Source organism: Nomascus leucogenys, chromosome 18 (assembly GCF_006542625.1).
Source record: "Nomascus leucogenys isolate Asia chromosome 18, Asia_NLE_v1, whole genome shotgun sequence".
In the NCBI taxonomy this organism is placed as follows: domain Eukaryota; kingdom Metazoa; phylum Chordata; class Mammalia; order Primates; family Hylobatidae; genus Nomascus; species Nomascus leucogenys.
This window is the reverse complement of record NC_044398.1, coordinates 96,609,653-96,635,352: the sequence shown is the minus strand read 5'-3', so window position 1 is coordinate 96,635,352 and position 25,700 is coordinate 96,609,653. Positions and strand designations below refer to the sequence as shown.

General features: G+C 40.3%; 1 protein-coding gene across 11 annotated transcripts in view; it reads left to right on the top strand.

The window, feature by feature from the left end:
- Positions 1-25,700, top strand: part of RBFOX1 (RNA binding fox-1 homolog 1) — a 2,489,097-nt gene that overhangs the window by 1,257,210 nt on the left and 1,206,187 nt on the right. Inside the window, exon 1 of one of the 11 annotated variants that reach the window (XM_030799116.1) lies at positions 17-363. The exons of the other annotated variants lie outside the window; for them this stretch is intronic. The gene's annotated coding sequence lies outside the window, so the exon portion shown is untranslated. Of the gene's footprint in view, positions 1-16; positions 364-25,700 lie in introns of those variants that run through there. 11 annotated transcript variants of the gene reach the window in all.

Sequence of the window (25,700 nt, the reverse complement as noted above, 5' to 3'; positions counted from 1 at the left end):
CGAGCGAAGAAGACTGTAAAACACTGTCAGGGAAGGAGAGAAAGAGGGAGAGAAGGAGGGAGGGAGGGAGAGACCAGGCAGCTTCTGCAGAGGCTTCCTGAAGCCCACTGCCTCCGCGGGAGGGGGTTGCAGAGGGACGGGGGCGGGCGACAGGGGGAGGAGTGTGCAAATTGACATTTTTGGCTGCCTGTGGCAGAGGAGCAGCCGTCAGCCGCTGTCCAACGTTAACGCAGAGACGGTGGCGGCGTGTGCGCCTCCGGGGCTGCTGATTAGAATAGGGGACTTGGCCGTGGATGGAATCCGGGAAACCCAAACCGGAGATGGAAGGATGAGGCTGCGTTTGCAGCGCGTGAATGGGACGCGGTATGTAAACCGAGCTCCAGCTCCGGGGACCTCGGAGACTGAGCTCACGGCTCGCCCTGGGCGCCCGGTGGTGGGGGTGGTCTGGACCCTTGGAGAGGGCGAAGGGGCGTTTAGAGGCATTGGGGAGCCCGGAGATGCATCGATTTTCTTTACCCACTGGAAGTTAGTGGGCAACTTCCTTGCCAATGCTCATTGGCTCCGTTTAACTTTATTCCCAGAGATGAATAAGCGTTTATTAAGAACCGATGTAAAAGTCCCAACAGGCTAGCCATGGTTTTGCAAGAGATGCGCGGCTCTGGAAATGAGAGGTTTATGAAATGAATGGCCAGATGGGTCGTGCTTTTGCGAAGTTGGCATGCTAACGTTGCAAGGGAGCATGTGTGTGCAAGTGTGAGCATATGCGCTGCATGTCTGTGTAAACATGTCCACCATGCTAGTTGCGCTGGTGTACTCTTTATCTTCTCTGCTTGATTCCCATGGAAGAGAGATTTAATTGACAGTACTGAATACACTTCGACTTGAGAAATAAGCTCTGTACCATTTTATGACATGGAATAAGAGTTGCCTTCTTCTGAGATCAAATGGGAGAAATGTGCCTTGCCTTCTCAAGTGATGGAATGAACTGTTATGCATTTAAAGAATATATTATATACAGAGTGTCGAATGTGACATCCATCAGTCTACAAGGGTCACCTAGCCTCTCAAGCGCAGCTCATCCCTCTAGCCCTTATTTTCAGATTATGGAGAAATTGGGGGTTTTATTATTTCTTTTGACAAAAGAGCTGCGTTTTCCACCTTCCTACTTAAGAGGGCTCCAAGCGGAATTGTGAATCCAAAAGTTTTGTTGGCAATGTTACCTTAGTAAAACCTTATGAAATTATTTGCTAAGAGAGTCACTTTCTGAGTGTCTTCACGTAGAAGAATTTACTCATTGTTGACATGGTTTCAATTTTGGTTACACAAATGGATGTGGTTTATTGCTGAAGCAGGCAAAAATGATTGTGTAATCCTATTAGGGTAGCTGGGTAGTAAATTGTTTGGCTTCAAATTGGAACATCTTTCTCCACAGAGTTCCCTCTTTTTTGATCAAAATGTGTGCTGGAAAATCCAAAGAGTGTGAGTAGAAGGGTGTTTGTGGCATGGAGTAACTTGCCTTTGTGGTTTGCTATGATTAAATTTGAAGAGGGTTGTTTGTCAAGTAAGTGAATGGAAGTCAATCAGCAACAGCTGCTTGCCAATCAGGCCCACAGGACTCTAGGCTTTTCATGTAAGAAGCAAGATTTCCCAAGTCTTATCTGCCCACACACTTCCCACACGTGTGATGCCTCCCCTCTACTAGAATACTCAGAGGTTATGAAGAGGGAATTGTTTATCTGAAGAGTGAGGTAGGGGGACATGTAGAAGGAGCTCCTCCCTCCCTGTCTTACCCCTTTTCTCTTCTCTCTCTTGGTTTCCCTCTGGGTATTTCTTCCTCCTTCTCCAATTTTTTTTCAACTATCTGTATTTCTTTCCGTCTTTCTGTCTTTACTGTTTTACCTGGTGCACAGAAACCTTTTAGGTATCTTTGCTACACTTTAACAAATGTTTTGCCCGCTGGAGGATCACCAGAGCCTGTTTTCTTTCTTTCTTTCTTTCTTTCTTTCTTTCTTTCTTTCTTTCTTTCTTTCTTTCTTTCTTTCTTTCTTTCTTTCTTTCTTTCTTTCTTTCTTTCTCTTTCTTTCTTTCTTTCTTTCTCTCTCTCTCTCTCTTTCTTTCTTTTTCTCTCTTTCTTTCTTTCTGGAATTCTCCAGTCACCTGCAAGAATTCTTTAGTATTAGGCAATTCCACTGTACATCAATCTTATAAGAAGTGAATATTCAAACTTTTTTTGTCATTTCATTTTAACCAAGCAACTAGACTCTTAGAAAATGCTTTTACTATGTGAAAAGAGCAGAATCTTTTCTGTTACCACAAACTGAGGGATTATATGAAAGTACTTTCTGTCTCATGACATTATTGGACTAAGCATATTTTTACATTTGTCTATTAAAATCTTATCCTTCAAACTTCTATTTTCCCTATCACTTGTCTTAATTTTAGATTCTGGATTCATTTTAATCTGTATTTACTCAAGACTTGGTAGAAATAACTATCAGCGCTGACTTATGGGCCAGGTAATTGAAGTATAACAAAAGTAGTTTTTCTTTTTTGTGTGACATTGTGTTCCTTTTTGTTCTTAAAAAGGACCAGCTAAGTATTTTTCTTTTTTTCCCTTCTCTCTACTAGGAGTATGATACAAAAGTTGAAGTAGATCTCAGTGAAGGGCTTTCTTTTTTTTTTTTTTTTTTTTTTTTTTTTTTTTTTTAGCATTGATTGCCTTCTTATAAACTATAGTTGCAATATTTTGAAAATATATTGTTATATTTTATGACACTAATTGATGTATATGACTTATATTTTGAGAATCCAGGTATGCACTCCTCATTGTTGTCTTTGATTTGATTTTGACAATCTGCTTGAATGGGTCAATCTTGAGCTAAATGAATATTACAACATCTAGTGAAGAACAAAGTTGGTCTTGTTTTCTGTCTAAATTTATAATTTTTATATTAGATTTTGAGCAGAGTGGTAATCTCGTGAAATGAAAAGTCATCTAAAAGAGGAAGAAGATTTCTGAACTAATAATAAAACGATTATTATTAATTAAACTTAGTTGGCTTTAACTTTTTGCTTTTATTTTAAAAACTTCACGTGTGTTAGTCTCAAAGTTATCAAAGGGAGTTGGCGTAAGTTCCTGGAAAGTGATTCTATTGGGATTAAAAGTCCTTTCTATGAGACATCAATCTGCATCTTGTGTTGATTTTCCGACGAACATAAAAATAAATGAGGAGGAAAAAGCATGGACCCTTAATTTTACTTCTTTTGGCATTTTAGACTTTACTTTGTTATGGATCCAAAAACTTTGGAGTGTGTTAAAGTATCAAATCTTTGTTTGCATTTATGGGTGTGTGTTTTTGCTCTTTTTGTTTTCTTTGATTTTCTTGCAGGGTTGCGTGTTTGTGTGTATTATGAGCAGTAGTCAACAGGAGCAAAAGAGAAGAATTTTACAATTATGCATTCTCATGCATAATTTGATTTTAATTAAATCATACATAATCAGAATAGCAGTCTCAAGCGTTTAGGATTCCTGCCGAACCCCCTCTGCACGGCACCAAGAGAAAGATAAAATGCCTTTAAAAGTCAGCATTAAACACACAGTGTCTGGTTTGGAAAACATCGCATATCAAATTATTCAGCAACTATAATGTCCCAGACAGTTTTCAGGGTGTGCTTTTATTAAGCTAAATAAAGTTTCTGTGAAAAGTTGTGGGATTTCGGTAAGTTGTGGGGTTTCTGTGTGTGTGTGTGTGTGCCCAAAAGGCCGAAACAGCTTATGTCAGCTACAGCAACTCGTTTTTGATTCAGCAAAACTAGGTTATGAATTCAAGCAATTAAAAATGACAGAAAGCCCAATTTCACTGCCTAGATTAATATGCTTCCAATTTTTCCTGCTCCATAAAAATTTCAAAGTGTTCTTTCTGGTGAGGTGCTTGCATAACCTATAGGCTTTTGGGAGGGTCCCCATTTCTCGTTTGCTTATGATGTCTGAATACTTTGATGTAGCAAATGTAAATAGGATCAGTTGGATATTTGTAACATAATTTTGTGCTTGCAAGTTCTCCTGAAATTATTTTGGTTGGGTTTAAAAGAGCAGTGGTTAGTTTCTTAGCATTTAGCGATAGTGAAGAATCTGTCGGCAAGCTCCAATGTCATGAAGGCCAGGAAAGAGTTTTCAAGAAAAGATACGATTATAGTAGAACTAGTGTTTTCAGCTTCCAAAGATGGCAGTGATATGTTTAAGAAAAAAATAAAATAAAATATTATGCAGTGGTGAGCATGTTTATTGCTTTTTCTCTATTCCTAAAGTAATGTCTGGAATTCTAGATTCATGTTTATCTAATGAGCCAAATCTCTCCCTGTTATTTAAAATGGTCCTTTTTTCTTACACACTAATTAGCAGTCAAAACCAGCCACCTTAATTATCTGTACTTTTTGGTTCATTCGTTAAGTTTTCTAACCTGGTTTGAATTAACTTGTTCACACACAGAGTGTACACAGACACAAATATACACTCAAAAACTCATCTCCCAGCACCATTTACTCCATGCTTTCAATCCAATACAGAAAGACAGCAACAACCAAACAAATCAAGGTGCACTATTTGCCCAATGTTTGTTTTACAGAGAAGACCCCTAAAGGGCTGTATATGAGGAAGGCCTCTGCCAGCCCTTCCTTTTCTCTTCATGATAATTCTGCATCTGCATTTGCCACAGTACTGTGGATGTGCTTCTTTGTTGTTTAGCTGCAGTTTCTAGTTGTGAGGAAATCAGTTGTTGTCTGCAAAGAAGATGTAAGTACTAGTTGGATTTATTGTGGTTAGCTGAATGTGTAAGTACAGGTCTTCCGTTTCTATTAAAATGATGAGGATGAGGATGAGGATGTGATAACCTGTCAACAGAAACAGCAATAACGATACAATGCCGATTTCTTCCTGGGCCCTTACTGACTCCCTCTGCGCATCAGACATTGGACGAGGAGCTTCTGTGTATTTTCTCTGTTCTTACAACTCTGCAAGGTAAGTATTACGATGCCTAATTTAGAGATGGAGAAACAATTTTCAAGACTTTTTATAATTAGAAAAAGTGATTAGACTCCAAATTTTTCTGATTCCAATATGCTAAGATATCATTGAAGTTTATTAATCTGAGTTTAGAATTTAGCATTTAGAATTTGTTTACACATAATGGGTACTTAAGAGATACACTAGGTTAGGAGTTCTCAAACAGGAACAATTTCCTTCCCTAACCCATGACAATATTTAACAACATTTTGAAGACAGTTTTTGTTTCTTTGTGGGAGGATGACTCCCTCCTGCAAAACAAAAACAAATTACCTGGCCCCAAACCAACAGTGCCACAGCTGAGTAATTATACCCTAGGTAATATCAGTGATAGCCTAATTTAAACCTGGTCTGATTTTTCAAGAGAGGGGAGAAGGTATGTGTAGTTCAATTATTAAACATTTAAAATCTCTGGTTGGATACTGTGAATAGGATCATGATGTAAAATCAGACAGTCTTTATTTCCTTACAGTCTGACACTAAAATTGTTACAGCTGCTTCCTGGGAACATCTTTCTTTATAAATATGGCATGGGTCATTGTGATTTAAAGTGCCTATTTTTTTCCGATTTACTTACTCTTTAGTACGGCAAGTGCTGGAAAATGAGATTTCTTTCCTTGGTACTCATGTCACTAGAAGAGAAATGTAACGTCACTAAATGAATAATGGAAGAGCAATTCTAACAACCTTCCTATATGGTCCTTCTTTTCCCTCAGTGTTCAAATGGCATTATTTTCCTCTTGTCTTTAAAGGTTTGGCACATAGGTTTATTGGTTTATTTGTTTAAATAGTATTTTGTATTTGCCAAGCACTGTTGCAAATGCTTTAAAATATTAATTCATTGAATCTTTAAGATAAGCCTAGGAGATTGTTATTGTCTTTATCTACTTTTTACAGAGAGGGAAGAGACATCCAGAGAAGTTGAGTAATCTGTATGAGATCACACAGCTTCTAAGTGGCAGAGCTGGGATTTAAACTCCAAAGTCTGTGTTCCTAGCCAGTTTCTCACGTACTTTAGTAATTTGAGCTTCTAAATGTACAGAAGCCTAAGCATTGAGGCACCATCTTCACCCGAGTTTTGAAACAAAAGACATTTTTAGTCTCATTTTGGAGTGGTTGATGAAGGAAACGGACTTACCTGTTTTTGAGAGAGCATGAGTGAAAATGCTCACAGCTTTTTATGTTGCTATTTAAATACTCCTGTATCTGCACTTCACCTGGGTCAGGAGGTCTTGTGACTTCTCTCTACTATGATCACCTCCAACAACAACAAAAAAGCCACCAAAGGGAAACACTAATGTACAGGAGGGCACAATTTGCAGGATGAGTGATCTCCATTGTATTCCCTACTTAATTGTCATGTTGGAAAAATAGAGAAATTCTTTAACTGGATCTCCTAAGGTGTCTTCAAGAAACTTAACTCTTTGCTTTCTGATGCTCTTAAAATGTTCTAGAGAGCCCCATGTGGTCCGTGCCAGGTGGGTGAGTACATTCACTCCCAGCTTGATCTCAGCTAATGCCGGGCTGTTTGTTGTCCCGCCTTTAGGCCACGGGAATGACCATGCGTATCTCAGTCTCAGTTGAGTTTTTAGTGAATAGCAAATGCTATGAAAAGAAAACAATTTAAGTATATTTTTAAATAGAAATGCCAATTTGACACATTTTATTCTGCTTTAGAAGGGAAAAAAAGATCTTGCAAGTACGCAATTAAATACATACCAGAATATCCAGAAAACCAAGACAGAAGTAGAGAGGCTCAATGAGCTTCAGTTGAATAAATGAGTGCATGGATGGAACATTTTGTATTTTTCAAAATTTCTTATCAAGGAGATGTATGGGTTTGTACCTGAAAATGTCTCACATCTCGAATACAAGCCACCGTGGTGGGAAATAAGGTCTGACAGGCATCAGTTTCATACCACCTGTCCTCAGCTTACCAGTCTATATTTGTACATTACTTGAATGTTAGGCATAGGGATCTGCTTACTCTTTATTGCCCTGCAAAAAGCTCAGAGATGCTTAACCACAACTTACAAGTATGGACTGCATTTTACCTGAGGCAGGACACGGATTTTTTTATACAAGAAAGAAAGGGTCACCCATGAACAACTCGTGTCTGGTCATGGAGCAATATTAAAGTCTCGAAAAGGGCTCTTGAGCTACCTCCTCCCAGCCTGGAGACAGTTTAGGAACTGGGCTGGAAGTGGAAACCATTACTGTTCTTTATATTTCAGGCCCAATAAACTCACATTTGAACAAAGAAAGCAAAGAGTGAATCCCATTTCAGAACTGTCAAAAGACTGATGTTGGATCCATTATCTTCAAATGTCCTTTTTTAATACAGTTCATCGAATTGGCTTTTGTGGAATACCTATTTCATATAAGTGTTGGTTCAGGAAATGATTTAAAATGAAACCAGAATTTGTTGTTCATTGGTAAAATAAATGAGATGAACCCACATAGCCAAGACTACCCAGTAAACTTCTGTAGATACTATTAGTATGCAGTACTAAAATTTAAATTATATGTGTATATATAGTTATATCTATAGTTAAGCTATAGATATGTAACTTATATGTATAGACTATAAGCTACATAGTCTATATATAGTCTATATATATAAACTATATATAGATATATAGTCTATATATAGTTTAATTGATGAAAGAAAGAATGGGAAGTTGGATTTAAAATAGCCATTTTAATTCCATATCCAGAAGAATATGGAATACTTTCACATCTTAACGTGAGCCTCCTTTTAGAAATAAAGAAAACTAGTGATAAACCTTGTATGCCATTAAAAAGAGTGTACCCAACACTCAGTGAATTTCTACCTAGTGTTGATTGTGAAATTTTCTTAGGAATCTAAACATATAGAAGTTACATCAATGTTATAAGTGGTTCAGGATTCAAATTCTGCTGCTGATAGAGAAAGAAACCCGATTTTGTTGTAACGCATTAGCTAATTGTTCAGTACATGGAATTGCACATTATTATCCTTCTTACCGATACTGTCTATTGAGTGCCTGCAATAAGCTAGACACTGTACTAATTCCCAGATGTGCATTATTGGCCTGAATATTTCCAGCAGCCCTATGAGGCAGATGTGGTTGTTATACCCAGGGTTCATGAGGGAAGGCTGAAACTTGGGATGATTTTTCAAGGGTTACCAACAGCTAGTGAGTAAAAGGGCTGCTAATCAAATGTGAAGCTTTGAGGCTTCGAAGTCCCTTTCCCCGTTTTTTTGGCCCAAAGGTATACGAATCATTGTTCTAACACTGGTGAAAAATGAATCTGATGTAGATGAAGAAATTCATGTAGCTATAGGAAGTTCCTATAACTCTCCTATTAGATTAACCTTCTTATCATCTTGGCAAATTACGCAAGTGGCTGGATATTTTGGGTAGATGGGCGGATGGGTGGATGAATGGATAGATGAGTAGAATATAGGCTGAATAATAATGGAGAAGACAAATTGGCAAAGGACGTGAATATAGGTTTTGGAAAAATAAATATAAACAGCAAGTATATGAAAGTGTGTGTGGGTGTGTGAAAGTTTCGCTTGTATATATGAAAGTTTTATATATTGTATTGGAAAACAATTTGTTGATGAAACAGGCATTTTATACCCTGTTAGAATGTGGAATAGTATCTTCTTCTGTAGAGGACTATTTGGGAATTTTTATTTTAAAAAAGTAGGCTGGGCAGAATGGCCCACGCCTGTAATCCAACACTTTAGGGGGCAAAGGCAGGAGGATCATGAGGTCAGGAGTTCGAGACCAGCCTGGCCAACATAATGAAACCTCGTCTTTACTGAAAATACAAAAATTTGCCAGGTGTGGTGGCGGGCACCTATAGTCCCAGCTATTCAGGAGGCTGAGGCAGGAGAATTGCTTGAACCCAGGAGGCAGAGGTTGCAGTGAGCCGAGATCATGCCACTGCACTACAGCCTGGGTGACAGAGTGAGACTCCATCTCAAAAATAAATAAATAAAAAATAAATAAATAAGTATGTACTTTTGACCCAGCCTTTCTGCCTCTGGAATCTATGTGATCACTCAAATTTGTGAAGATGCAGCTCGGTTCACTGCAGCATTGTGAACAGTCAGAAGGAAACTGGAGCAGACGAAATACCTAAGGCGGGGGATTGGAGGTCAAGGACCCTTACAGGAATGAAGTGGATTTGCCTGGATGTAGAACTTCATCTAAGATGTTATGAGTGAGGAAGAGCCCAAAACTCAGAAATCTGTTTGAAAAACTGTGTTAGAAAGCAAACATACACATGCAATTGTTTTACGTAGAGGGCAATACTGCAAAAGATAATGAGGGGACTACGAACAGTGATTATCTTTGTTGTAGCCGTGCAGTATGACTAAGAGAGGGGCAGGGAAGAGATGGAGCTTTTGCTTTTAAGATTGCACCTTTATTCTTTGTGATTTTCAGCAAAGATGCCCTACTTGGATAATTAAAAAATACTTAAAAGAAAAGCTTCCATTTTGCAAACAACCTGTGATCACTTTACCCCTGAGCTGATATAGATCAGCTTAGATATCAACATAGATATTCTGTGTTAGACGTAGGCAACCTAAATTGCTTTGAAAATGTATTTGAGCCATAGAAAAGATAAAACAGAAAATCATTTGATTCACAGTTATGTTTTGGTTAAGGTTTGGGGTCAGTATCCTCTCTGGAATGGGGTGGTGGGGTGTTGGAATTTCCTAAACATGATAAATCTAAGTGTTAACAGTAATGGTTTGGCCACAGAAGAAAATCAAATTGCCCTGTTGCTGTACACACTTGTCATTCATCGCTGGTACTGCAAAATCATGATCCTTATCCTCCCAGCTGCGTGTGTTTGTCAGGGACCGTAGGCTGCTAAAAGTTGTATACAGTACTATTATTTTTTTTATTCATCTCTGGGTCATTTCATCTTCCTGTGCAAGCCACATGAATAGCTGTGTGTGAAAATTGTATTTTGTGCTGAATTTCCCACTGTGAAAGATGTTTACTACATATTTATGAAAACACTGCAATAACAAAACCCTTTATATAGCCTTTCAATTTGCTGTAAGGGCAGATAAAATATTTTTATCTCAAACTGAACTTCATACCTTGGGAAATTCAGGTGGCCTGACTCAGAATAATAAAACACTTCAGAGAAAGGCAGGTGCTGTTCAGATTGCTTCAGAAACCTGTGCACTTCACTCGGCAGATTTCAATTCCTTTAAACACGCCAACTGAATATACAAAAGCTAGAAATAATCAGTATAAACTATGCAACGTTAAGTACAAGAAATCATCATTTTTTATTAAATAGTTTCATAACACATCTACAGTAGCATCAGCGTGATTTTTAATGAGTAGTATTTTCCTGTATACCAGAAGATACAGAGAGGAGGTTGGCGATCATTCCAGTGTATTGAAAACTTTCATTCTTCATCTGCATTTAGGCTTTGGCAATATTCTTAATTGAAATTTTTACAGAGATACATGTAGCATACGCAGTTGTCAGAAAATACAGATAGATCTCTTGTACGCTTTTCTCTAGTGGTAATGTTTTACCAAACTGTAGTATCACATCATATCCAGGATATTGGCATGGCTGCAGTCCACTGACCTTATTTGAATTTCTGTAAGGTTACTTGCACTTATTTGCGTGTATATATATTGTTCTGCATAACTTCATCATGTGTAGGTTTCTGTGTCCACTGCCACAGGTAAGATACTGAGCAGTTCCATCCTGAGGTTCCATTTGTATAACCACAGCTATCTCTCCTGACCACCCGCCCCGTTCTTAACCCCTGTGGATCATGAGTCTGCTTTCCATTTGTAAAACTTTGTTATTTCAAAAATGGTATATAAGTGGAATCACACAGTGCTTAGACTTTTGGGATGGGCTTACTGACTCTTCATTCCCTGGAGGTGTACCTACATTGTTGCATTGGTAATTTTGCATGGTGTGTATATGTACCACAGCTTAACCATTCACCTGTTGAAGGACATGTGGGCTGGCTTTGACCATCACAAATAAAGCTGTCTTGAACATTTGTGGATAGCTTTTTGCGTGACCGTGAGTTTCACTTCTCTGGGATAAATGCCCAGGAATGAGCTTTGGCGATCTTTGATTTATGCATATTATGGAACACATCAATATGTTGCACCCATTGGAAGTCAATGCCGGTTGCATACAAACCAATACAAGGAAAAAAATAAAATTGTACCCATGTCTTAATGTTTCTTTTTACATAAACACGGCACTAAATGCAGAGAATAGCCAGCATTTATGTAGCATCCACCATATGCCAGGCTGTATTCTAAGCCTGTTATGTATGCTCACTCATTTGTCCTCAGAGCAGCCTTATGAAGTATGTACTACTATTCTTACTTATGGAGGAAGCACCAAGCACAAAATGGTTAAGTAACTTGCCCAAGATTTTATAGTCATCACCACTTAGAGGTAGTCGGTCTGGCTGGAGAACCCCTCATTTTAACCACTAATCAATGTCCCCACTTTCTTTTGTTTATTTATTTATTTATTTATTTATTTTGAGATGAAGTTTCACTCTTTCACCCATGCGGGAGTGAAGTGGTGAGATCTTGGCTCACTGCAACTTCTGTCCCCTGGGTTCAAGCGATTCTCTTGCCGCAGCCTCCTGAATTGCTGGGATTATAGGTGCCCGCAACCATGCCTGGCTAATTTTTGTATTTTTAGTAGAGATGGGGTTTTACCATGTTTCCTAGGCTGGTCTTGAACTCCTGACTTCAGGTCATCCATTGCCCCCCTCCCCCCTGCCTTGGCCTCCCTAAGTGCTAGTATTACAGGCTTGAGCTACTGCTCCTGGCAGACAGACATGCACAACATGATGTCTCCACTTTCGTAGATCGGTTGGTCATAACTTATGGGTTGGCTGAGACAGTAATATTCATTTAGAGTAAACATCTATTGATATCACTCTGAAAATAAATAATAAATGAAACTGGGTATATAGAATAATCAGCTAGCTGACTTCATCATCCCTTAGCTCACAGCTCTGACTTTAAGCTTGCTTTATTTGGCCGTTTCAGACAGATGGATGCCTCTTATGGCTTTTGGATCTCCAAGACGTAGATTTCACAACCCTCCCTTGGTTACACACTGTAATATTTAACAGCTCTCAATAGCAGTATGTTCTGCTTTTTTGGTATGGCCCATATCTCTCCTATGGCAAACTCAATACCCCTCACTCTTTCTCCCCACCTATTGAAGACGTGGAATTCTTGGTTGTCCATTGTATTCACAACATAAAGGTATCTGTTTGTAACAGAATATTGTTTGGCTGCTTTACATTAATCCTTGAGCTTTTCGTTCCTCCAAAGGCATTTTATATTTCCGAGAGGCTTATAAAGTATTTAATATTTTCATATGCGTCAGTGTAAAGCCATCTGTTGCAGTGACAGGACAAAATGTGGAAGACAAGAACAAGCGTATGTTTATGGAAAGATTCCATGAAATGTTAACAGGAAAGATATGTGCAACTCTCGGGTGTCTTGTAGAAAATGGTCAGGGGAATTTGGGAAGGCATGGCTTACACCACTGGTATTTGTAAATTGGTGTTTATAAAAAGCATGTGCGCTTTTTTTTTTTTTTCTACTGTCCTGCAAATGTAGACTAGATTGTTGACATAAATGGCGGCGGTGACCACTTTGAAAGGAAATGGTGGTGTGACCTAATATTTGGAACTTCCTTCATTTGTTGTTTGTCATTCACAGGCTTCAACTTTTTCCTTTTCATTTGAACAAATGGATTGGGAACCTGCTTTGCACCAGGCGTTTGTGTTGCCGGAATAGCTAAATTGTGTTTCTAAACAGCTAGAACTGTTTCTCAGTGCCTTACTTTTAATAGCCGTGTTGTCTTACTCATACAGAAACAATCAGATGAGAATCAATTTTGCCTGCCCACTTGAACGTATCAGTTTAGGCACAGTTATCCAAAGCTCTTGCTGCATTACATTGCCCCTCGTCGAACTGGGCTCAGAAAATCAAAGTAAGTTCCCCCAAGCGAAGACACCAGTGCTCTTGGGGAAACACATCACAGCTAAAATACACCGAGTATTGGCCGGGCACGGTGGCTCATGCCTGTAATCCCAGCCCTGTGGGAGGCCAGGGTGGGTGGATCACTTGAGGTCGGGAGTTCGAGACCGGCCTGGCCAATATGGTGAAACCCCGTCTCTACTAAAAATACAAAAATTAGCCTGGTGTGATGGAGGGTGCTTGTAATCTCAGCTACTCAGGAGGCTGAGGCAGGAGAGTCGCTTGAACCCAGGAGGTGGAGATTGTGGTGAGCCGAGACTACGCCATTGCACTCCAGCCTAGGCAACAAGAGAGAAACTGTCTTGGGAAAAAAAGACAAAAAGAAAATGCACTAAGTATAGTATCTGCCAAGTACTACAAGAGGCACTGTATCTTAGTTGGCTTATTTGAGGCTCTCAAAGCTCTTACGTGGCATGTGAAGTGATTGTCTTCATTTTACAGATGAGGGAGCAATTTTAGAGAAGGTAATTAACCAAATATTCCATTGCTAATATGGAGTGGACCGGGAACATGGCAACAGGCCGACTAAACCCGCAAGCAGCTTGCTTAACCACTGTGTTTTGTAACTGAGGCTGGAGAAAGGGGAGGAGCTTGTGAAGTGCCTTCCAGACCAGCTCTTCTCGGGTGAGCATTAGCTGGGATGTGTGGGTCAAAGATTCAGTATGTTGTTGAGATGTGACGTTGACATGGAGCTTGATGCCCTCCACAAACTTTCTCTAAAAGTTCTTCAATTCTCAGCTACTTTTTCCACTCTGTAAATAGTCACTTCTGAAGCCCCAGAGGGCGCTTGTAGAAAGAAGTTGGTGTGAACACTAGAAGAACAGCTCTTTAAAATGCCCCAATGGAGCAAGGCCATGTGGAATAACCTCCAGTATAAATCGTTTACATCGATTTTTGAATTTTATTTTATTTTTTTTTTTAAGACAGAGTTTTGCTCTGTCACCCAGGCTGCAGTGCAGTGGCACGATCTTGGCTCACTGCAACCTCTGCCTGCCGGGTTCAAGGGATTCTCCTGCCTCAGCCTCCTGAGTAGCTGGGACTACAGGCAGGTACCATTGTGCCCGGCTAATTTTTGTATTTTTAGTAGAGACAGGGTTTTACCATATTGGCCAGGCTGGCCTCGAACTCCTGACCTGAAGTGATCCACCCGCCTCGGCCTCCCAAAGTGTGGGGATTACAGGCATGAGTCACCACTTCCGGCCCTATTTTATATTCACAAGTGTGAGAGAGTGCCTAAAAGCATTCACTGGTTTTCAATCATATTAATAAATAAATTAATGACAATTACCCATGTCAAAAGATGACAGTTCCAGGCCGGGCACAGTGGTTCATGCCTGTAATCCCCACACTTTGGGAGGCCGAGGCAGGTGGATCACCTAAGGTAAAGAGCTTGAGACCAGCCTGGCCAGCATGATGAAACCCCGTCTCTACTAAAAATGTTATAAAAAATAGCCGGGCATGGCGGCACGTGCCTGTAGTCCCAGCTACTCGGAAGGCTGAGGCAGGAGAATCACTGGTACCTGGGAGGTGGAGGTTTCAGTGAGCCAAGATTGTGCCACTGCACTCAAGCCTGGGTGACAGAGAGTGACTCTGTCTCAAAAAAAAAGATGACAATTCCAGCTAGCTATTCCGAGGTTGATAAAATTAATGAGATACTAGAATTTAGAGAGACTTATAAGCAGAAATATATGTTGACAGAAAGAGCAAAACATCATTATATCTCGTTAATAGAGGAACAACAATCAGGCTATGTGAAAGAGAAGACAGACCAGCTAGCTTCTAAATGCCGTTCATTTATTTCAGTCGGCCTTCTCAGAAGGACATTGGGGCTTGGTCCAGCAGTCAGGCCCTTTTAGACCCATAGATTTTGCCTGCAGGTGTTCCTCTCCGACAATTAGCTTGTGATGATAGGCTATAAACTTCATGAAGACAGAGAACAGGTGAGCAATATATAATTAGTTCCTAGCACAATGTCTGCCCATATTAAGGACTTCCATAAGTGTTTCTAAAGAATGTGTGATCACATTGGATTGTCCCAGAGTATTTACAATGTATTAAGTCCTGGTAAATCAAAATAATAGTTATATCTATATTAATTGGATAATGTTTCAGAGTCCTATTGAGGAAAGATAGTGTTATTCCCACCTGCTAGTTCTTCCTCTCCTGAAGCCAAGATATGCATGGTAAAAGCCGTGGCACAGTTTGTATCTGATCCCTCAACTAAAATACTGACACCACCTTCTATAGGCTTATACGGCAAGTAGCAGTATGCCTTGGAGCCTTTTCCTCCAATACACCCCATTGGCAAAAAGCGACTTATGGTTAATGCAACAGTGAAAATAAATTATTACCATTCTATGATTGTGTGACAGGTTAGCAATTAACTTATGTCACCAGTTGGCTTCCCACAACTGCGTTTATTCAGCTCCGTGGAGCACTTTTCAGGGAAAAAGAAATTATCAGCCAGGCAGCCTTTGTTTACTGTGGAAGCTGGATGCTGGTGGACTGCATCTCCTCCTATTGACTAGGAAATAAGTTGGTTTTTAGGACATGATTTTCCATTCTTCAAAATGATATGGTGATGCAAGGAATTTGAAAGCTACACTGGAATTAGAAAAGCATAAAGAAATTGCCTTTTATGCACTAATAAAGCCATTATGCCTGTTTTCTTTGGAGTTTTTTTTTTTTACTGTATAGACACCACAAAGAGCCATGTTTAAAAAAAAAAGGTATGAAAAATCTTAATTAAAATAAAAACTGTAGTATGTGTTTTTACCCCATTGTAGGTTAAGTGCGTATCACACAGCCTAGGGACAATGATATTAGATTTGTAGTAAGTACAAGTAAAGCTTTTCATTTTGATTGGATTGGGTGTATTTTTCATCAGCATCTCCCGTGTGAGCCATGATTCCAAGACAGAGTCTTGTAATCTTCTGCAGTGGGAATGATTCAGCTTAAAAATCAATAGGGCATGAGGTATTTCAAGTTCTCATTATTGTAATGTGTCAACATCACTTCAGTGACCCCAGAGTCCTATGTTGGCTGGTTTCCCCCTGATTTATTGTGCAATCTTGTAGGGCAAACTATAATTTCACTTGGAATCAGAAAGTCTCCATTTATGGTTTGCGTCCCAGTCTCCAGTCATTAGGGCATTCGCGGGTAATCGATACCGCCTCTTGTTGCTAACAGCTGAATGAAGTTGTCACCTGCTTAGATTACAAAGGAGTCCGGTAAAAGGATGTGGTAGGGGTGAGCGCATTGGACAAGTTCTGTTTTGAAAAGGGCTTTCTCTGATGTTTACCTGCCGCCTCTTGGAGGGCTTTCAGCATTTTTCAGGACCTCCTTTCTAGAAACCCTTATCACTGAATTAGCACAATGTTTTCTTTCTTCTTTTGTGAACCGGTTGTGAATGATGTCATTTCCTTTGGTTAAAAAACAAGTTGAAGGAGCTATTCTTGAAATTCTGCATGCTGACACATGTTCTAGAACCGATTGAGTCATGCCAACTTTTTAAAAATACCTGGTCATCATGCTACAATTAAAAGAATGGTATCTTCTGTCCTTTTCCTAATTGGCCAAGTATCTGGGAACTTAATGAGACCTTTAGCAAGAAGACCATCATCTGCGTTCAGCACACCAGGCTTCAATGTATACACATTCTATTTTGCTGCACGTAGACATGGATGCACGTGTGCACATACACACAGAGCTTCTCACTAGGGGATATTCAATGACCATTTATATGATATTGTCAGCTCACACAAAGCACAGTGACTCCAAATTGCAGCTCCAACACCCAGTACTTGGCCAAGGGTGAGAAGGTCTACGCAGATCAACTTTTGCAGAAATATGATTAAGTCATTTCAGGAATGTTCCATAATATTCTGAACACAATAGAGTCCCTTCCCTCAAGAAAATTAATATCCAGCCATGGAAAAGAGCCAAGGTGAAGAGGCAATTGAAGTGCATGGACTGTAACTACAGAGGCTTAAGAATGGCAAGAAGAGGCATTGAACTCAGGGTCTTAGAAAACTTGGATGCTGAAGTCAACACTTGACAACATCTTGACTGCATGTCAAGATGTTATTATTCTTCTCCTCACAAGGATTGTAAACCAACTGTGATACGTGTGCAGGAGAAAAATTACCATGTTTTAAAGTTGACCTTGTCCATTAAGATCATTCTCTTTTATCTCAGCCCTTGGGGAATGTTTTTTTTTTTTTTTTTTTTTTTTTTTAATGCAGAGTCATCCTCTGTCCCTTGTTAAGTTTTGGGTTGGTGTTGCTGGCCCAGCCATGTTCCTGTCTTTTCTTCCCACCCTTCCTGGCAGAGCCCCTTCCTTCCAGAGCTACTTCAGCAGGGTAGGATGGTCTCACTGCCCATGGGAGTCTGACCCTGGACCCTAGTCCTGCTTGACGAGTTCACATGTCTTTCTGCTGAGACTCTTTGTCTTGCCAGTTAAACATTCTTTTTTTTTAAATTTATTTTTATTATACTTCAAGTTTTAGGGTACACGTGCACAACGTGCAGGTTTGTTACATATGTATACATGTGCCATGTTGGTGTGCTGCACCCATTAACTCATCATTTAGCATTAGGTATATCACCCAATGCTATCCCTCCCCACTCGCCCCACCCCACAGCAGTTCCCAGTGTGTGATGTTCCCCTTCCTGTGTCCATGTGTTCTCATTGTTCAATTCCCACCTATGAGTGAGAACATGCGGTGTTTGGTTTTTTGTCCTTGCAATGGTTTGCTGAGAATGATGGTTTCCAGCTTCATCCATGTCCCTACAATGGACATGAACTCATCATTTTTTGTGGCTGCATAGTATTCCATGGCGTATATGTGCCACATTTTCTTAATCCAGTCTATCATTGATGGACATTTGGGTTGGTTGCAATTCTTTGCTATTGTGAATAGTGCCACAATAAACATACATGTGCATGTGTCTTTATAGCAGCATGATTTATAATCCAAACATTCTTATAGACAAGAGCTCTTTCTACTGATGTTTCTGATCTCATTCTAAGATATTCACCCAGTCCACTAACCTGTACTGGGCGCTGTGCTGGGTGCCAGGCACTGCTTTTTCATATTCTTTTCTAAACTGCTAAAATGGGTGATTATTCCTCCAGGCTCTTTGCTGACCCTGGGGGGAAATTCTTCTTGGTTTTCACACCCCTCTCACGACGTGTCTTCCACTCTGGCTTTACTTGTTCATAGATTCATGAAATCCTTGACAGAGATCCTTGCAAGTGCTGAGGAGACAGTGGTGAACAAAATAGATAAGATTTCTGCTCTTGTAAAGTTTACATTCTTCTAGGGATGGTGTGTCCTTGATTTGGAATACCTGCTTGGGGGGTCATGAGGGTATAACCCTGGTTTCCTAGTTTCCAGGGAATGGGTTGGGTCATTCCTTGTGTAACAGAATATTACCCAACTGGAACTAAAAAATTCCCTCAGTGTCCCTTCAGGCATTGACTTTAGCTAGTAGGAGGATGTAGAGAAATTTTGTGCTTCTGTTACATCTTTCTCTTGGGGAGCTATGCAGATACATATGTAGGGATCTAGATCAGCTACAATAGTAGTGGCCCCATAGAAAGTTGACATCAGAACCCCTGGTCTAGCTGGCATGCCACCTTTAACTTCAGCTCTGTGACGTTCCCTAGGAAAATCCCAAGAAGAGGTGTCCCAAACCAGTGGTATAAGTAAGAGCTTAGGTCTTGACTCCATCACTGAAGACCTTGGGCAAGTTATTTAATCTCCTTAAGTCTCAGTTTGCTCATCGGTAAAATAGGATGGCAATATAACCCATCTACTATTTTAAAGATTGTACGACATTCTGCATCTAACAGCTTAGCATAGTACCTAACACATAGGAGATTATAGTAATTATTAACTATGAGAGAGATCAAGGAGGGGAGGGAGAGGTGGCATCCATGGTGGATAATTTGTGCTAGCAAGTCTTTGTATGTGGAACTTTTCTATTGTTAACTCTTTTACCTCTGCTAATTTTTGCCATTACCACCGGATCCCTATGTAGGGCCCATCTCCTCTAGAGTAAGGTGCCCCGATGGATCACGATTATCAGCATCCTTTTTAGACGTGGATGTAAGACACTTCTTTCTTGGCATTCTATTCTATTCTCGCTGGTTCTGGATTGAATCCAAATACTAACTGGGGTTATGTCCGTTTTATAGCAATCCCATGTTACAACTTGTAAACCGTCATATTATGTAGCCACTTAAAGGATGAAGTAGGCCTTAATGTGATATTATGGAAAGATGATAATATCGACTCAGCTGAGATATTAATGTAGAGGTAGATAAATGGGGAAAAGGATGGTACAAAGTTGTATAATATGTATTTATAAAGATTTAGACATATGGATGCATGGATATATTCTGAAAAGACCTAAGAAACTGTGAGTAGTGATTATTCAAAGAAAGGATGCTGAGACTTCATGGTAGGAGCATACTACCAATTTATTATATGTGATTTTGCATTCGCTGATTTTTTTATGATGTGTATTCATAATATTTTTTAATAAAAATAACGTTAAAATAAATCTTAAGCACAGCCCCCAAATATCTATACTTATCTGTGGGCAGTCTTTGTTTATCTCTTTTCCACTTCTCCATACCAGATGGGATAAAGGAGATTGTAGAAGCCTGGGGAGTCATAGCACTCTTGTTCTTGTAACAGTTAGCTTTTGCTGTGTAACAAACAATTCCAATATTTTGTGGCTTAAAAAAAATCATATATTTGTTCACATTTCCCTGGGTGGACCATGTGGGCTGGGCTCAGCAGGACGTTTCTTCCGACGGTTTCACCTGGCTTTACTCATACCACTGAAGTTGAATTGCCTAGAAGGCCTTGACACATATAGTTGGTGATTTGCTGGGTTGCCTCAGTTTTCTTATTTGTGGCCTTTTGAGCAGGTTTGCTTAGGCTTGGTCAGCAAGCTAACTTGAGTCTCAGAGACCCCAGTGCAGCAATGTAGCAGTCTCTAACTGAGGAGCATTTTTCAGCCCTTGCATATGTTGCATTTTCTGATGTCTACTGGACAAAGCAAGACACACAGCCAATCCCAGAGTGAATGATATCTCGCAATGGAGGAAGCTTCACACTCACCTGGAAAAGGTACATGCAAATAGGGATGGGATAAGTTTGTAGCCATTGTTTGCATCTACCCAGCCCTCTTTAAGGCAAGCCATGCACTGAAGGGAATAATCCTCTACGAGGAGAATGTTCCTTAAGCTGGACCTTCCTTCTTAAATCATCTTTGACACTTGAATTCAAGATACGTGTAGTCTCTCCCTTTTTAAGAGCAGCCTTCTATTTGCTTATACGTATGCATCTTCCTTATCTTTTATTGTTTCAGCTCCACTGATAATTTTGCTTTTTGTTTTTTTTTTTATTCCTTCAGTAAAAAGGCAGCCCAGAGGTAAGGTAGTCAGTAGTCGTATACCTCTAGTGACAAAGAACAACCCCTGGATAAAGCACCACATATATTCAGGGAGCTGTGCAAGCCTGCATGATAGAGCTAGCACCAAGGGTGTTCTGACAAGTATGTCTGATTCTGAGCCTCTCCACAGTCCACCTGTTGGGAATCTATTTGCTTTGGATTAAAGGCACCAGTGCATCCAGCTTCAACTTCACGTTCCTCTGCCCTTCACCGTCAGTTTATTTCAGAGATCATTTGGGATCTAATGTGTTTGCTTTTCTGATTCTGCTGGCACTGGTGTATGCTTCACCATTGGTTTATGGATTCACAGAGTGCCAGGGTAGTATAGAGTGAGAAAATTTGCATGAGACCTTTCTAATGGGAAACTTAATTAAAAGTGCAGAGGACTCAAAGTAACAGGCAGCTAGAATGAGGGATGAGTTTTGCCTATCTACATTCCAAACATACTGAGTCTTATTTGACACCTCATATTGGTAGATAGATGGGCAAGTGTGAGGGGTCGTAGGTATGACCTGTCCCACTGCCATGTTTTCCAAAAGCTCCTTGTACATGCATTGAATTGCATACTTGCAAGCTTTATCTTACAACAGCAGAATAAAATGCATCAAATTGGCACTTCTATTTAAGAAACAAAATCTGGCCAGGTGCAATGGCTCACACCTGTAATCCCAGCACTTTGGGAGGCTGAGGGGGGTGAATCACGAGGTCAGGAGTTCAAGACCAGCCTGCCCAACATGGTGAAATTCTGTATCTACTAAAATTACAAAAAAATTGTAATTTTTTAACTGGGCTAGCGGCACGTGCCTGTAATCCCAGCTACTTGGGAGGCTGAGGCAAGAGAATCGCTTGAACCCGGGAGGCAGAGGTTGCAGTGAGCCAAGATTGTGCCACTGTACTCCATCTTGGGCAACAGAGTGAGACTCTGTCTCAATAAATAAATAAAAATTAAAAAAATAACAAAGTATACTCAAATTATTTTTTTTCCTTCCCCAGACTTGGGGGTTTCTGCCCTAGTTATGCAGTTCCTTGCTCAGTGGACCGATTTGAAGTATTCCTTAAATCTCTTGATTGTCAGTCACTTTTATATAGTTGTCACTTTCAGTATGTCACAGTCAATAGCAGAAACGTAAAGCCTGTAGACATTCATTTTCACCCTGATATTCGTCACTCAATTGAGCTTTGTTTATACAAGGAATCTAAAAATGCACACATTTGTGATTAGTGAAAATGGCATCTGGGAAAAACTTTTCAACAGGAGAATATTTGGAAACAAAATGCTCCCATTACATCCAGGAGGAATGTGAATTTTGGAAATCCCCAATAAAATCAGAATTAAAAAATATTAGGTATTCTCGAATGCAGTTTTTAGACACACGTTTACTCTGTGTATTCTCAGCGTCTAGTACAGCTAGACAGAGATTATGGGGTCCTGGTTTATGTTTGGGTGTAGCAGAGATGAGGTGAAGTAAATAAGGTATTGATTCAATCCTCAAGAACTCTACTCATTTAAATGGACAGAGAAAACAGATGTACATGATACATTCAAAGGAAAAACTAGTACTCTTTGGTACTGACTAAAAACTCAAGAGTCTCATGAAGGAGAAATCACATATGTGAGAGTGATACATAAGAGAATTCCTTGGAGGCGATGGTTCTGATAACACATTCGTTCGTTTCAAATGTATCCAGGTCCTACTCAGTGTTGAGGTAAGGGGCTGGTGCGACTGTTAAACAATGGGTGAAAGTGACAGAGAACCTGTTACCTAGGAGCATACAGTTGAGTGGGGTTGGGAGAGGAGGTCAGTGACATGGCTGGGAGATTAAAAAACATCATCACATTAGCAAACCTCTAATTACCATCTGAGCTATCTGGGATAGATGACCTAAAGGAAAATCCCTGATTCTACAAAAGCAGTTAGCAAAGGCCCACACTTGCATATATCCAGACATGCCCTACTAAGAAAGTGGCACTGAGGTGAGAGTGGGAGAAATGAGAAAGAGTTAATTTAGAAGCAAAGAGTCTTCTGGACAGTGGGAGTGGGCAGGTCATGTAGGTGCCCCAAGTGGGAGGCAGAAGCCAGCACTTCTGGATTAAGGGAGGACCATGGGGATCGGGGAGAGAATAGAGTGGAGAAATGTAGTCACAGCAGCCAGCAGGGAGGATAGGGAGCTGGAGGGAAGAGCCAGACACTCAGATCTATGGGGAAGGCATTGCAGGAGTGAAAGCAGCTTGGGTGAAGGCAGAACCAGGATGGAAAAGACTTAGCTGGAGAAACACAAGGAGAGGGTTTCATGGTCAAAGGCAGTGAGAAAGAAGGTTGAAGGAAAGAACCAAAACTCTGTATTAACAAAGATGCATCACGGTTAAGTGGAGACCATTTATAAACTTGGGACCTCTGTGGAACCACAGTGTAGTCTAGACTCACCTTTGATGTTGCATTTGTCAGTCTAAATGGTGATAACAGTCAGGAACTTCTTTGTTTTGTTTTATTTTGTTTTGTTTTTGTTTGTTTGTTTTGAGACAGAGCCTCACTTTGTCTCCCAGGTTGGAGTGCAGTGGCTCCATATTGGCTTACTGCAAACTCTGCGTCCAGGTTCAGGTGATTCTCATGCCTCATTCTCCCAAGGAGCTGGGATTACGGGCACCTACTGCCATGCCCAGCTAATTTTTGTAATTTTTAGTAGAGACAGGGTTTGGCCACGTTGGCCAGGCTGGTCTCAAATTCCTGACCTCAACTGATTCAGCTGCCTTGGCCTCCCAAAGTGCTGGGATTACAGACATGAGCCACCGTACCCAGCCTTCACAGTAGCTGATCTTTAGTGTGGGATTTCTTTATGTCAGGCACTGAGCTCATTGTGGTACAGAGCTCATGACTGCTTCCTTTTCAACCCCGCGCTGTCCGTCTGTGAACCTTTCCTTCAAATCCTACTTCCAAGGTACATCCTCAGTCTCCGCTTCTGATGTTTCCACTGCCGTACCCTTCCAAGCCAGCATCATTCCGTTCCTCACCTCCACTTCAGAGAAGGCTTCCTAACCAGACATCCCAAGACCTAGTTTTACCTTCCTCCAATCCATTATATACATGGTAGCCAAAATTACTTAAAACATAAATCAGCTGCACACCCATCTTCATAGCAGCATATTTACAATAAGAGCAGCATGTTTCCAATAAAAAAGAGGTGGAAGCAACTCAAATTAAATGGGTATACAAAACGTGCTTTGTCTATACAGTGGAATATTATTCAACCTTGAAAGGGAAAGAAGGGGCTGGGCATGGAGACTAATGCCTGTAATCCCAGCACTTTGTGAGGCTAAGGCAGGAGGATTAATTGAACCTAGGAGTTGGAAATCAATCTGGGCAACATAACAAGACCCCATCTGCACAAAAAATTAAATAAATAAAGCCTGGCATAGTGGCACACCCTTGTAGTTCCAGCTACCCAGAGGCTGAGGTGGGAGGATCACTTAAGCCCAGGAGGTGGAGGCTGCAGTGAGCTGTGATTGTACCACTACACTCCAGCCTGGACAGAAATCCAGTTACATGTCCAGCATGGATTAACCTTAATGGCATTATGGTAAGAGAGATAAGGTAGTCACAAAAAGACACAGTATGATTCCACTTACATAAAATATATAAAGTAGTCAAATTCATAAAGACAGAAAGTAGAGTGGTGGTTAGCCAGGGCTAGAAGGAGGGGGGAATGGGGAATGGGGGTGTTGTTTTAATGGGTAGAGATTTCAGATTTGTAAGGTAAAGAGTTCTGCAGATGTATTGTACAAAATACACTTATGTTCATTGCATCACTATTCACAATAGCAAAGACATGGAATCAACCTAAATGCCCATCAATGATAGACTGGATAAAGAATATGTGTTACATATACATGATGGATTACTATGCAGCCATAAAAAAGAACAAGATCATGTCCTTGGCAGGGACATGAATGGAGCTGGAGGTCATTATCCTTAGCAAACTAAGGCAGGAACAGAAAACCAAATACTGCATGTTCTCACTTATAAGTGAGAGCTAAATGATGAGAACGCATAGAGGGGAAGAACACAACTGGGGCTTTTTGGAGGGTGGAAGATGGAAGGAGGGAGAGGATCAGGAAAAATAACTAATGGGTACTAGGCTTATTACCTGGGTGATGGAATAATCTGTACAACAAAACCCTATGACACAAGTTACCTATGTAACAAACCTGCGCTTGTCCCCGAACATAAAACTTTAAGGAAACAAATATAATGTAAATATACTTAACACTCCTAAGTTGTACACATAAGAATTATTGGCCAGGCGCGGTGGCTCACGCCTGTAATCCCAGGACTTTGGGAGGCCGAGGCGGGCGGATCACGAGGTCAGGAGATTGAGACCATCCTGGCTAACACAGTGAAACCCTGTCTCTACTAAAAATACAGAAAAAATTAGCCAGACGCGATGGCGGGTGCCTGCAGTCCCAGCTACTCGGGAGGCTGAGGCAGGAGAATGGCGTGAACCCAGGAGGCGGAGCTTGCAGTGAGCTGAGATCGCGCCACTGCACTCCAGCCTGGGCAACAGAGCGAGACTCTGTCTCAAAAAAAAAAAAAAAAAAAAAAAAAAAAAAAAAAAATAAGATTATGTGGGTTTTTTAACCACAGTAAAAAAAAAATTCAAAAAAACCAAAAAGAAAACATAATTCAGCTAATCCCTTAAAACCCTCCAAAGGTGTCCCACTGTGCTTAGAAAAAGAAAAAATGACTGTAGTCTATTAGGTCCCATAACGTCTCATCTCTGCTTCCCTCAAAGACGTTTCCTGTCGCTGTTTCTTCTTTACTTTTCTCTTGAACTTCTCTCTCTCCTGCTCATCGTAAAACATGGCAAGGTCATTCCATCCTTTGCATCTGCAGTTACTTCATCCTAAAATTCTCTACCCCTAGATTCACAGGATGAATTACTTGCCGTATTTAAGCCTCTGTATTAAATTTAGAGAAGAAATTTGCCGTTGACATTAGGTTGATACAACAGTAATCACGGTAAAACTGCATTACTTTTGCACCAACCTAAGAATCATAACAAAAAAAAAATAAAGATTCTTAGTACTGTTGTTATCATTAATG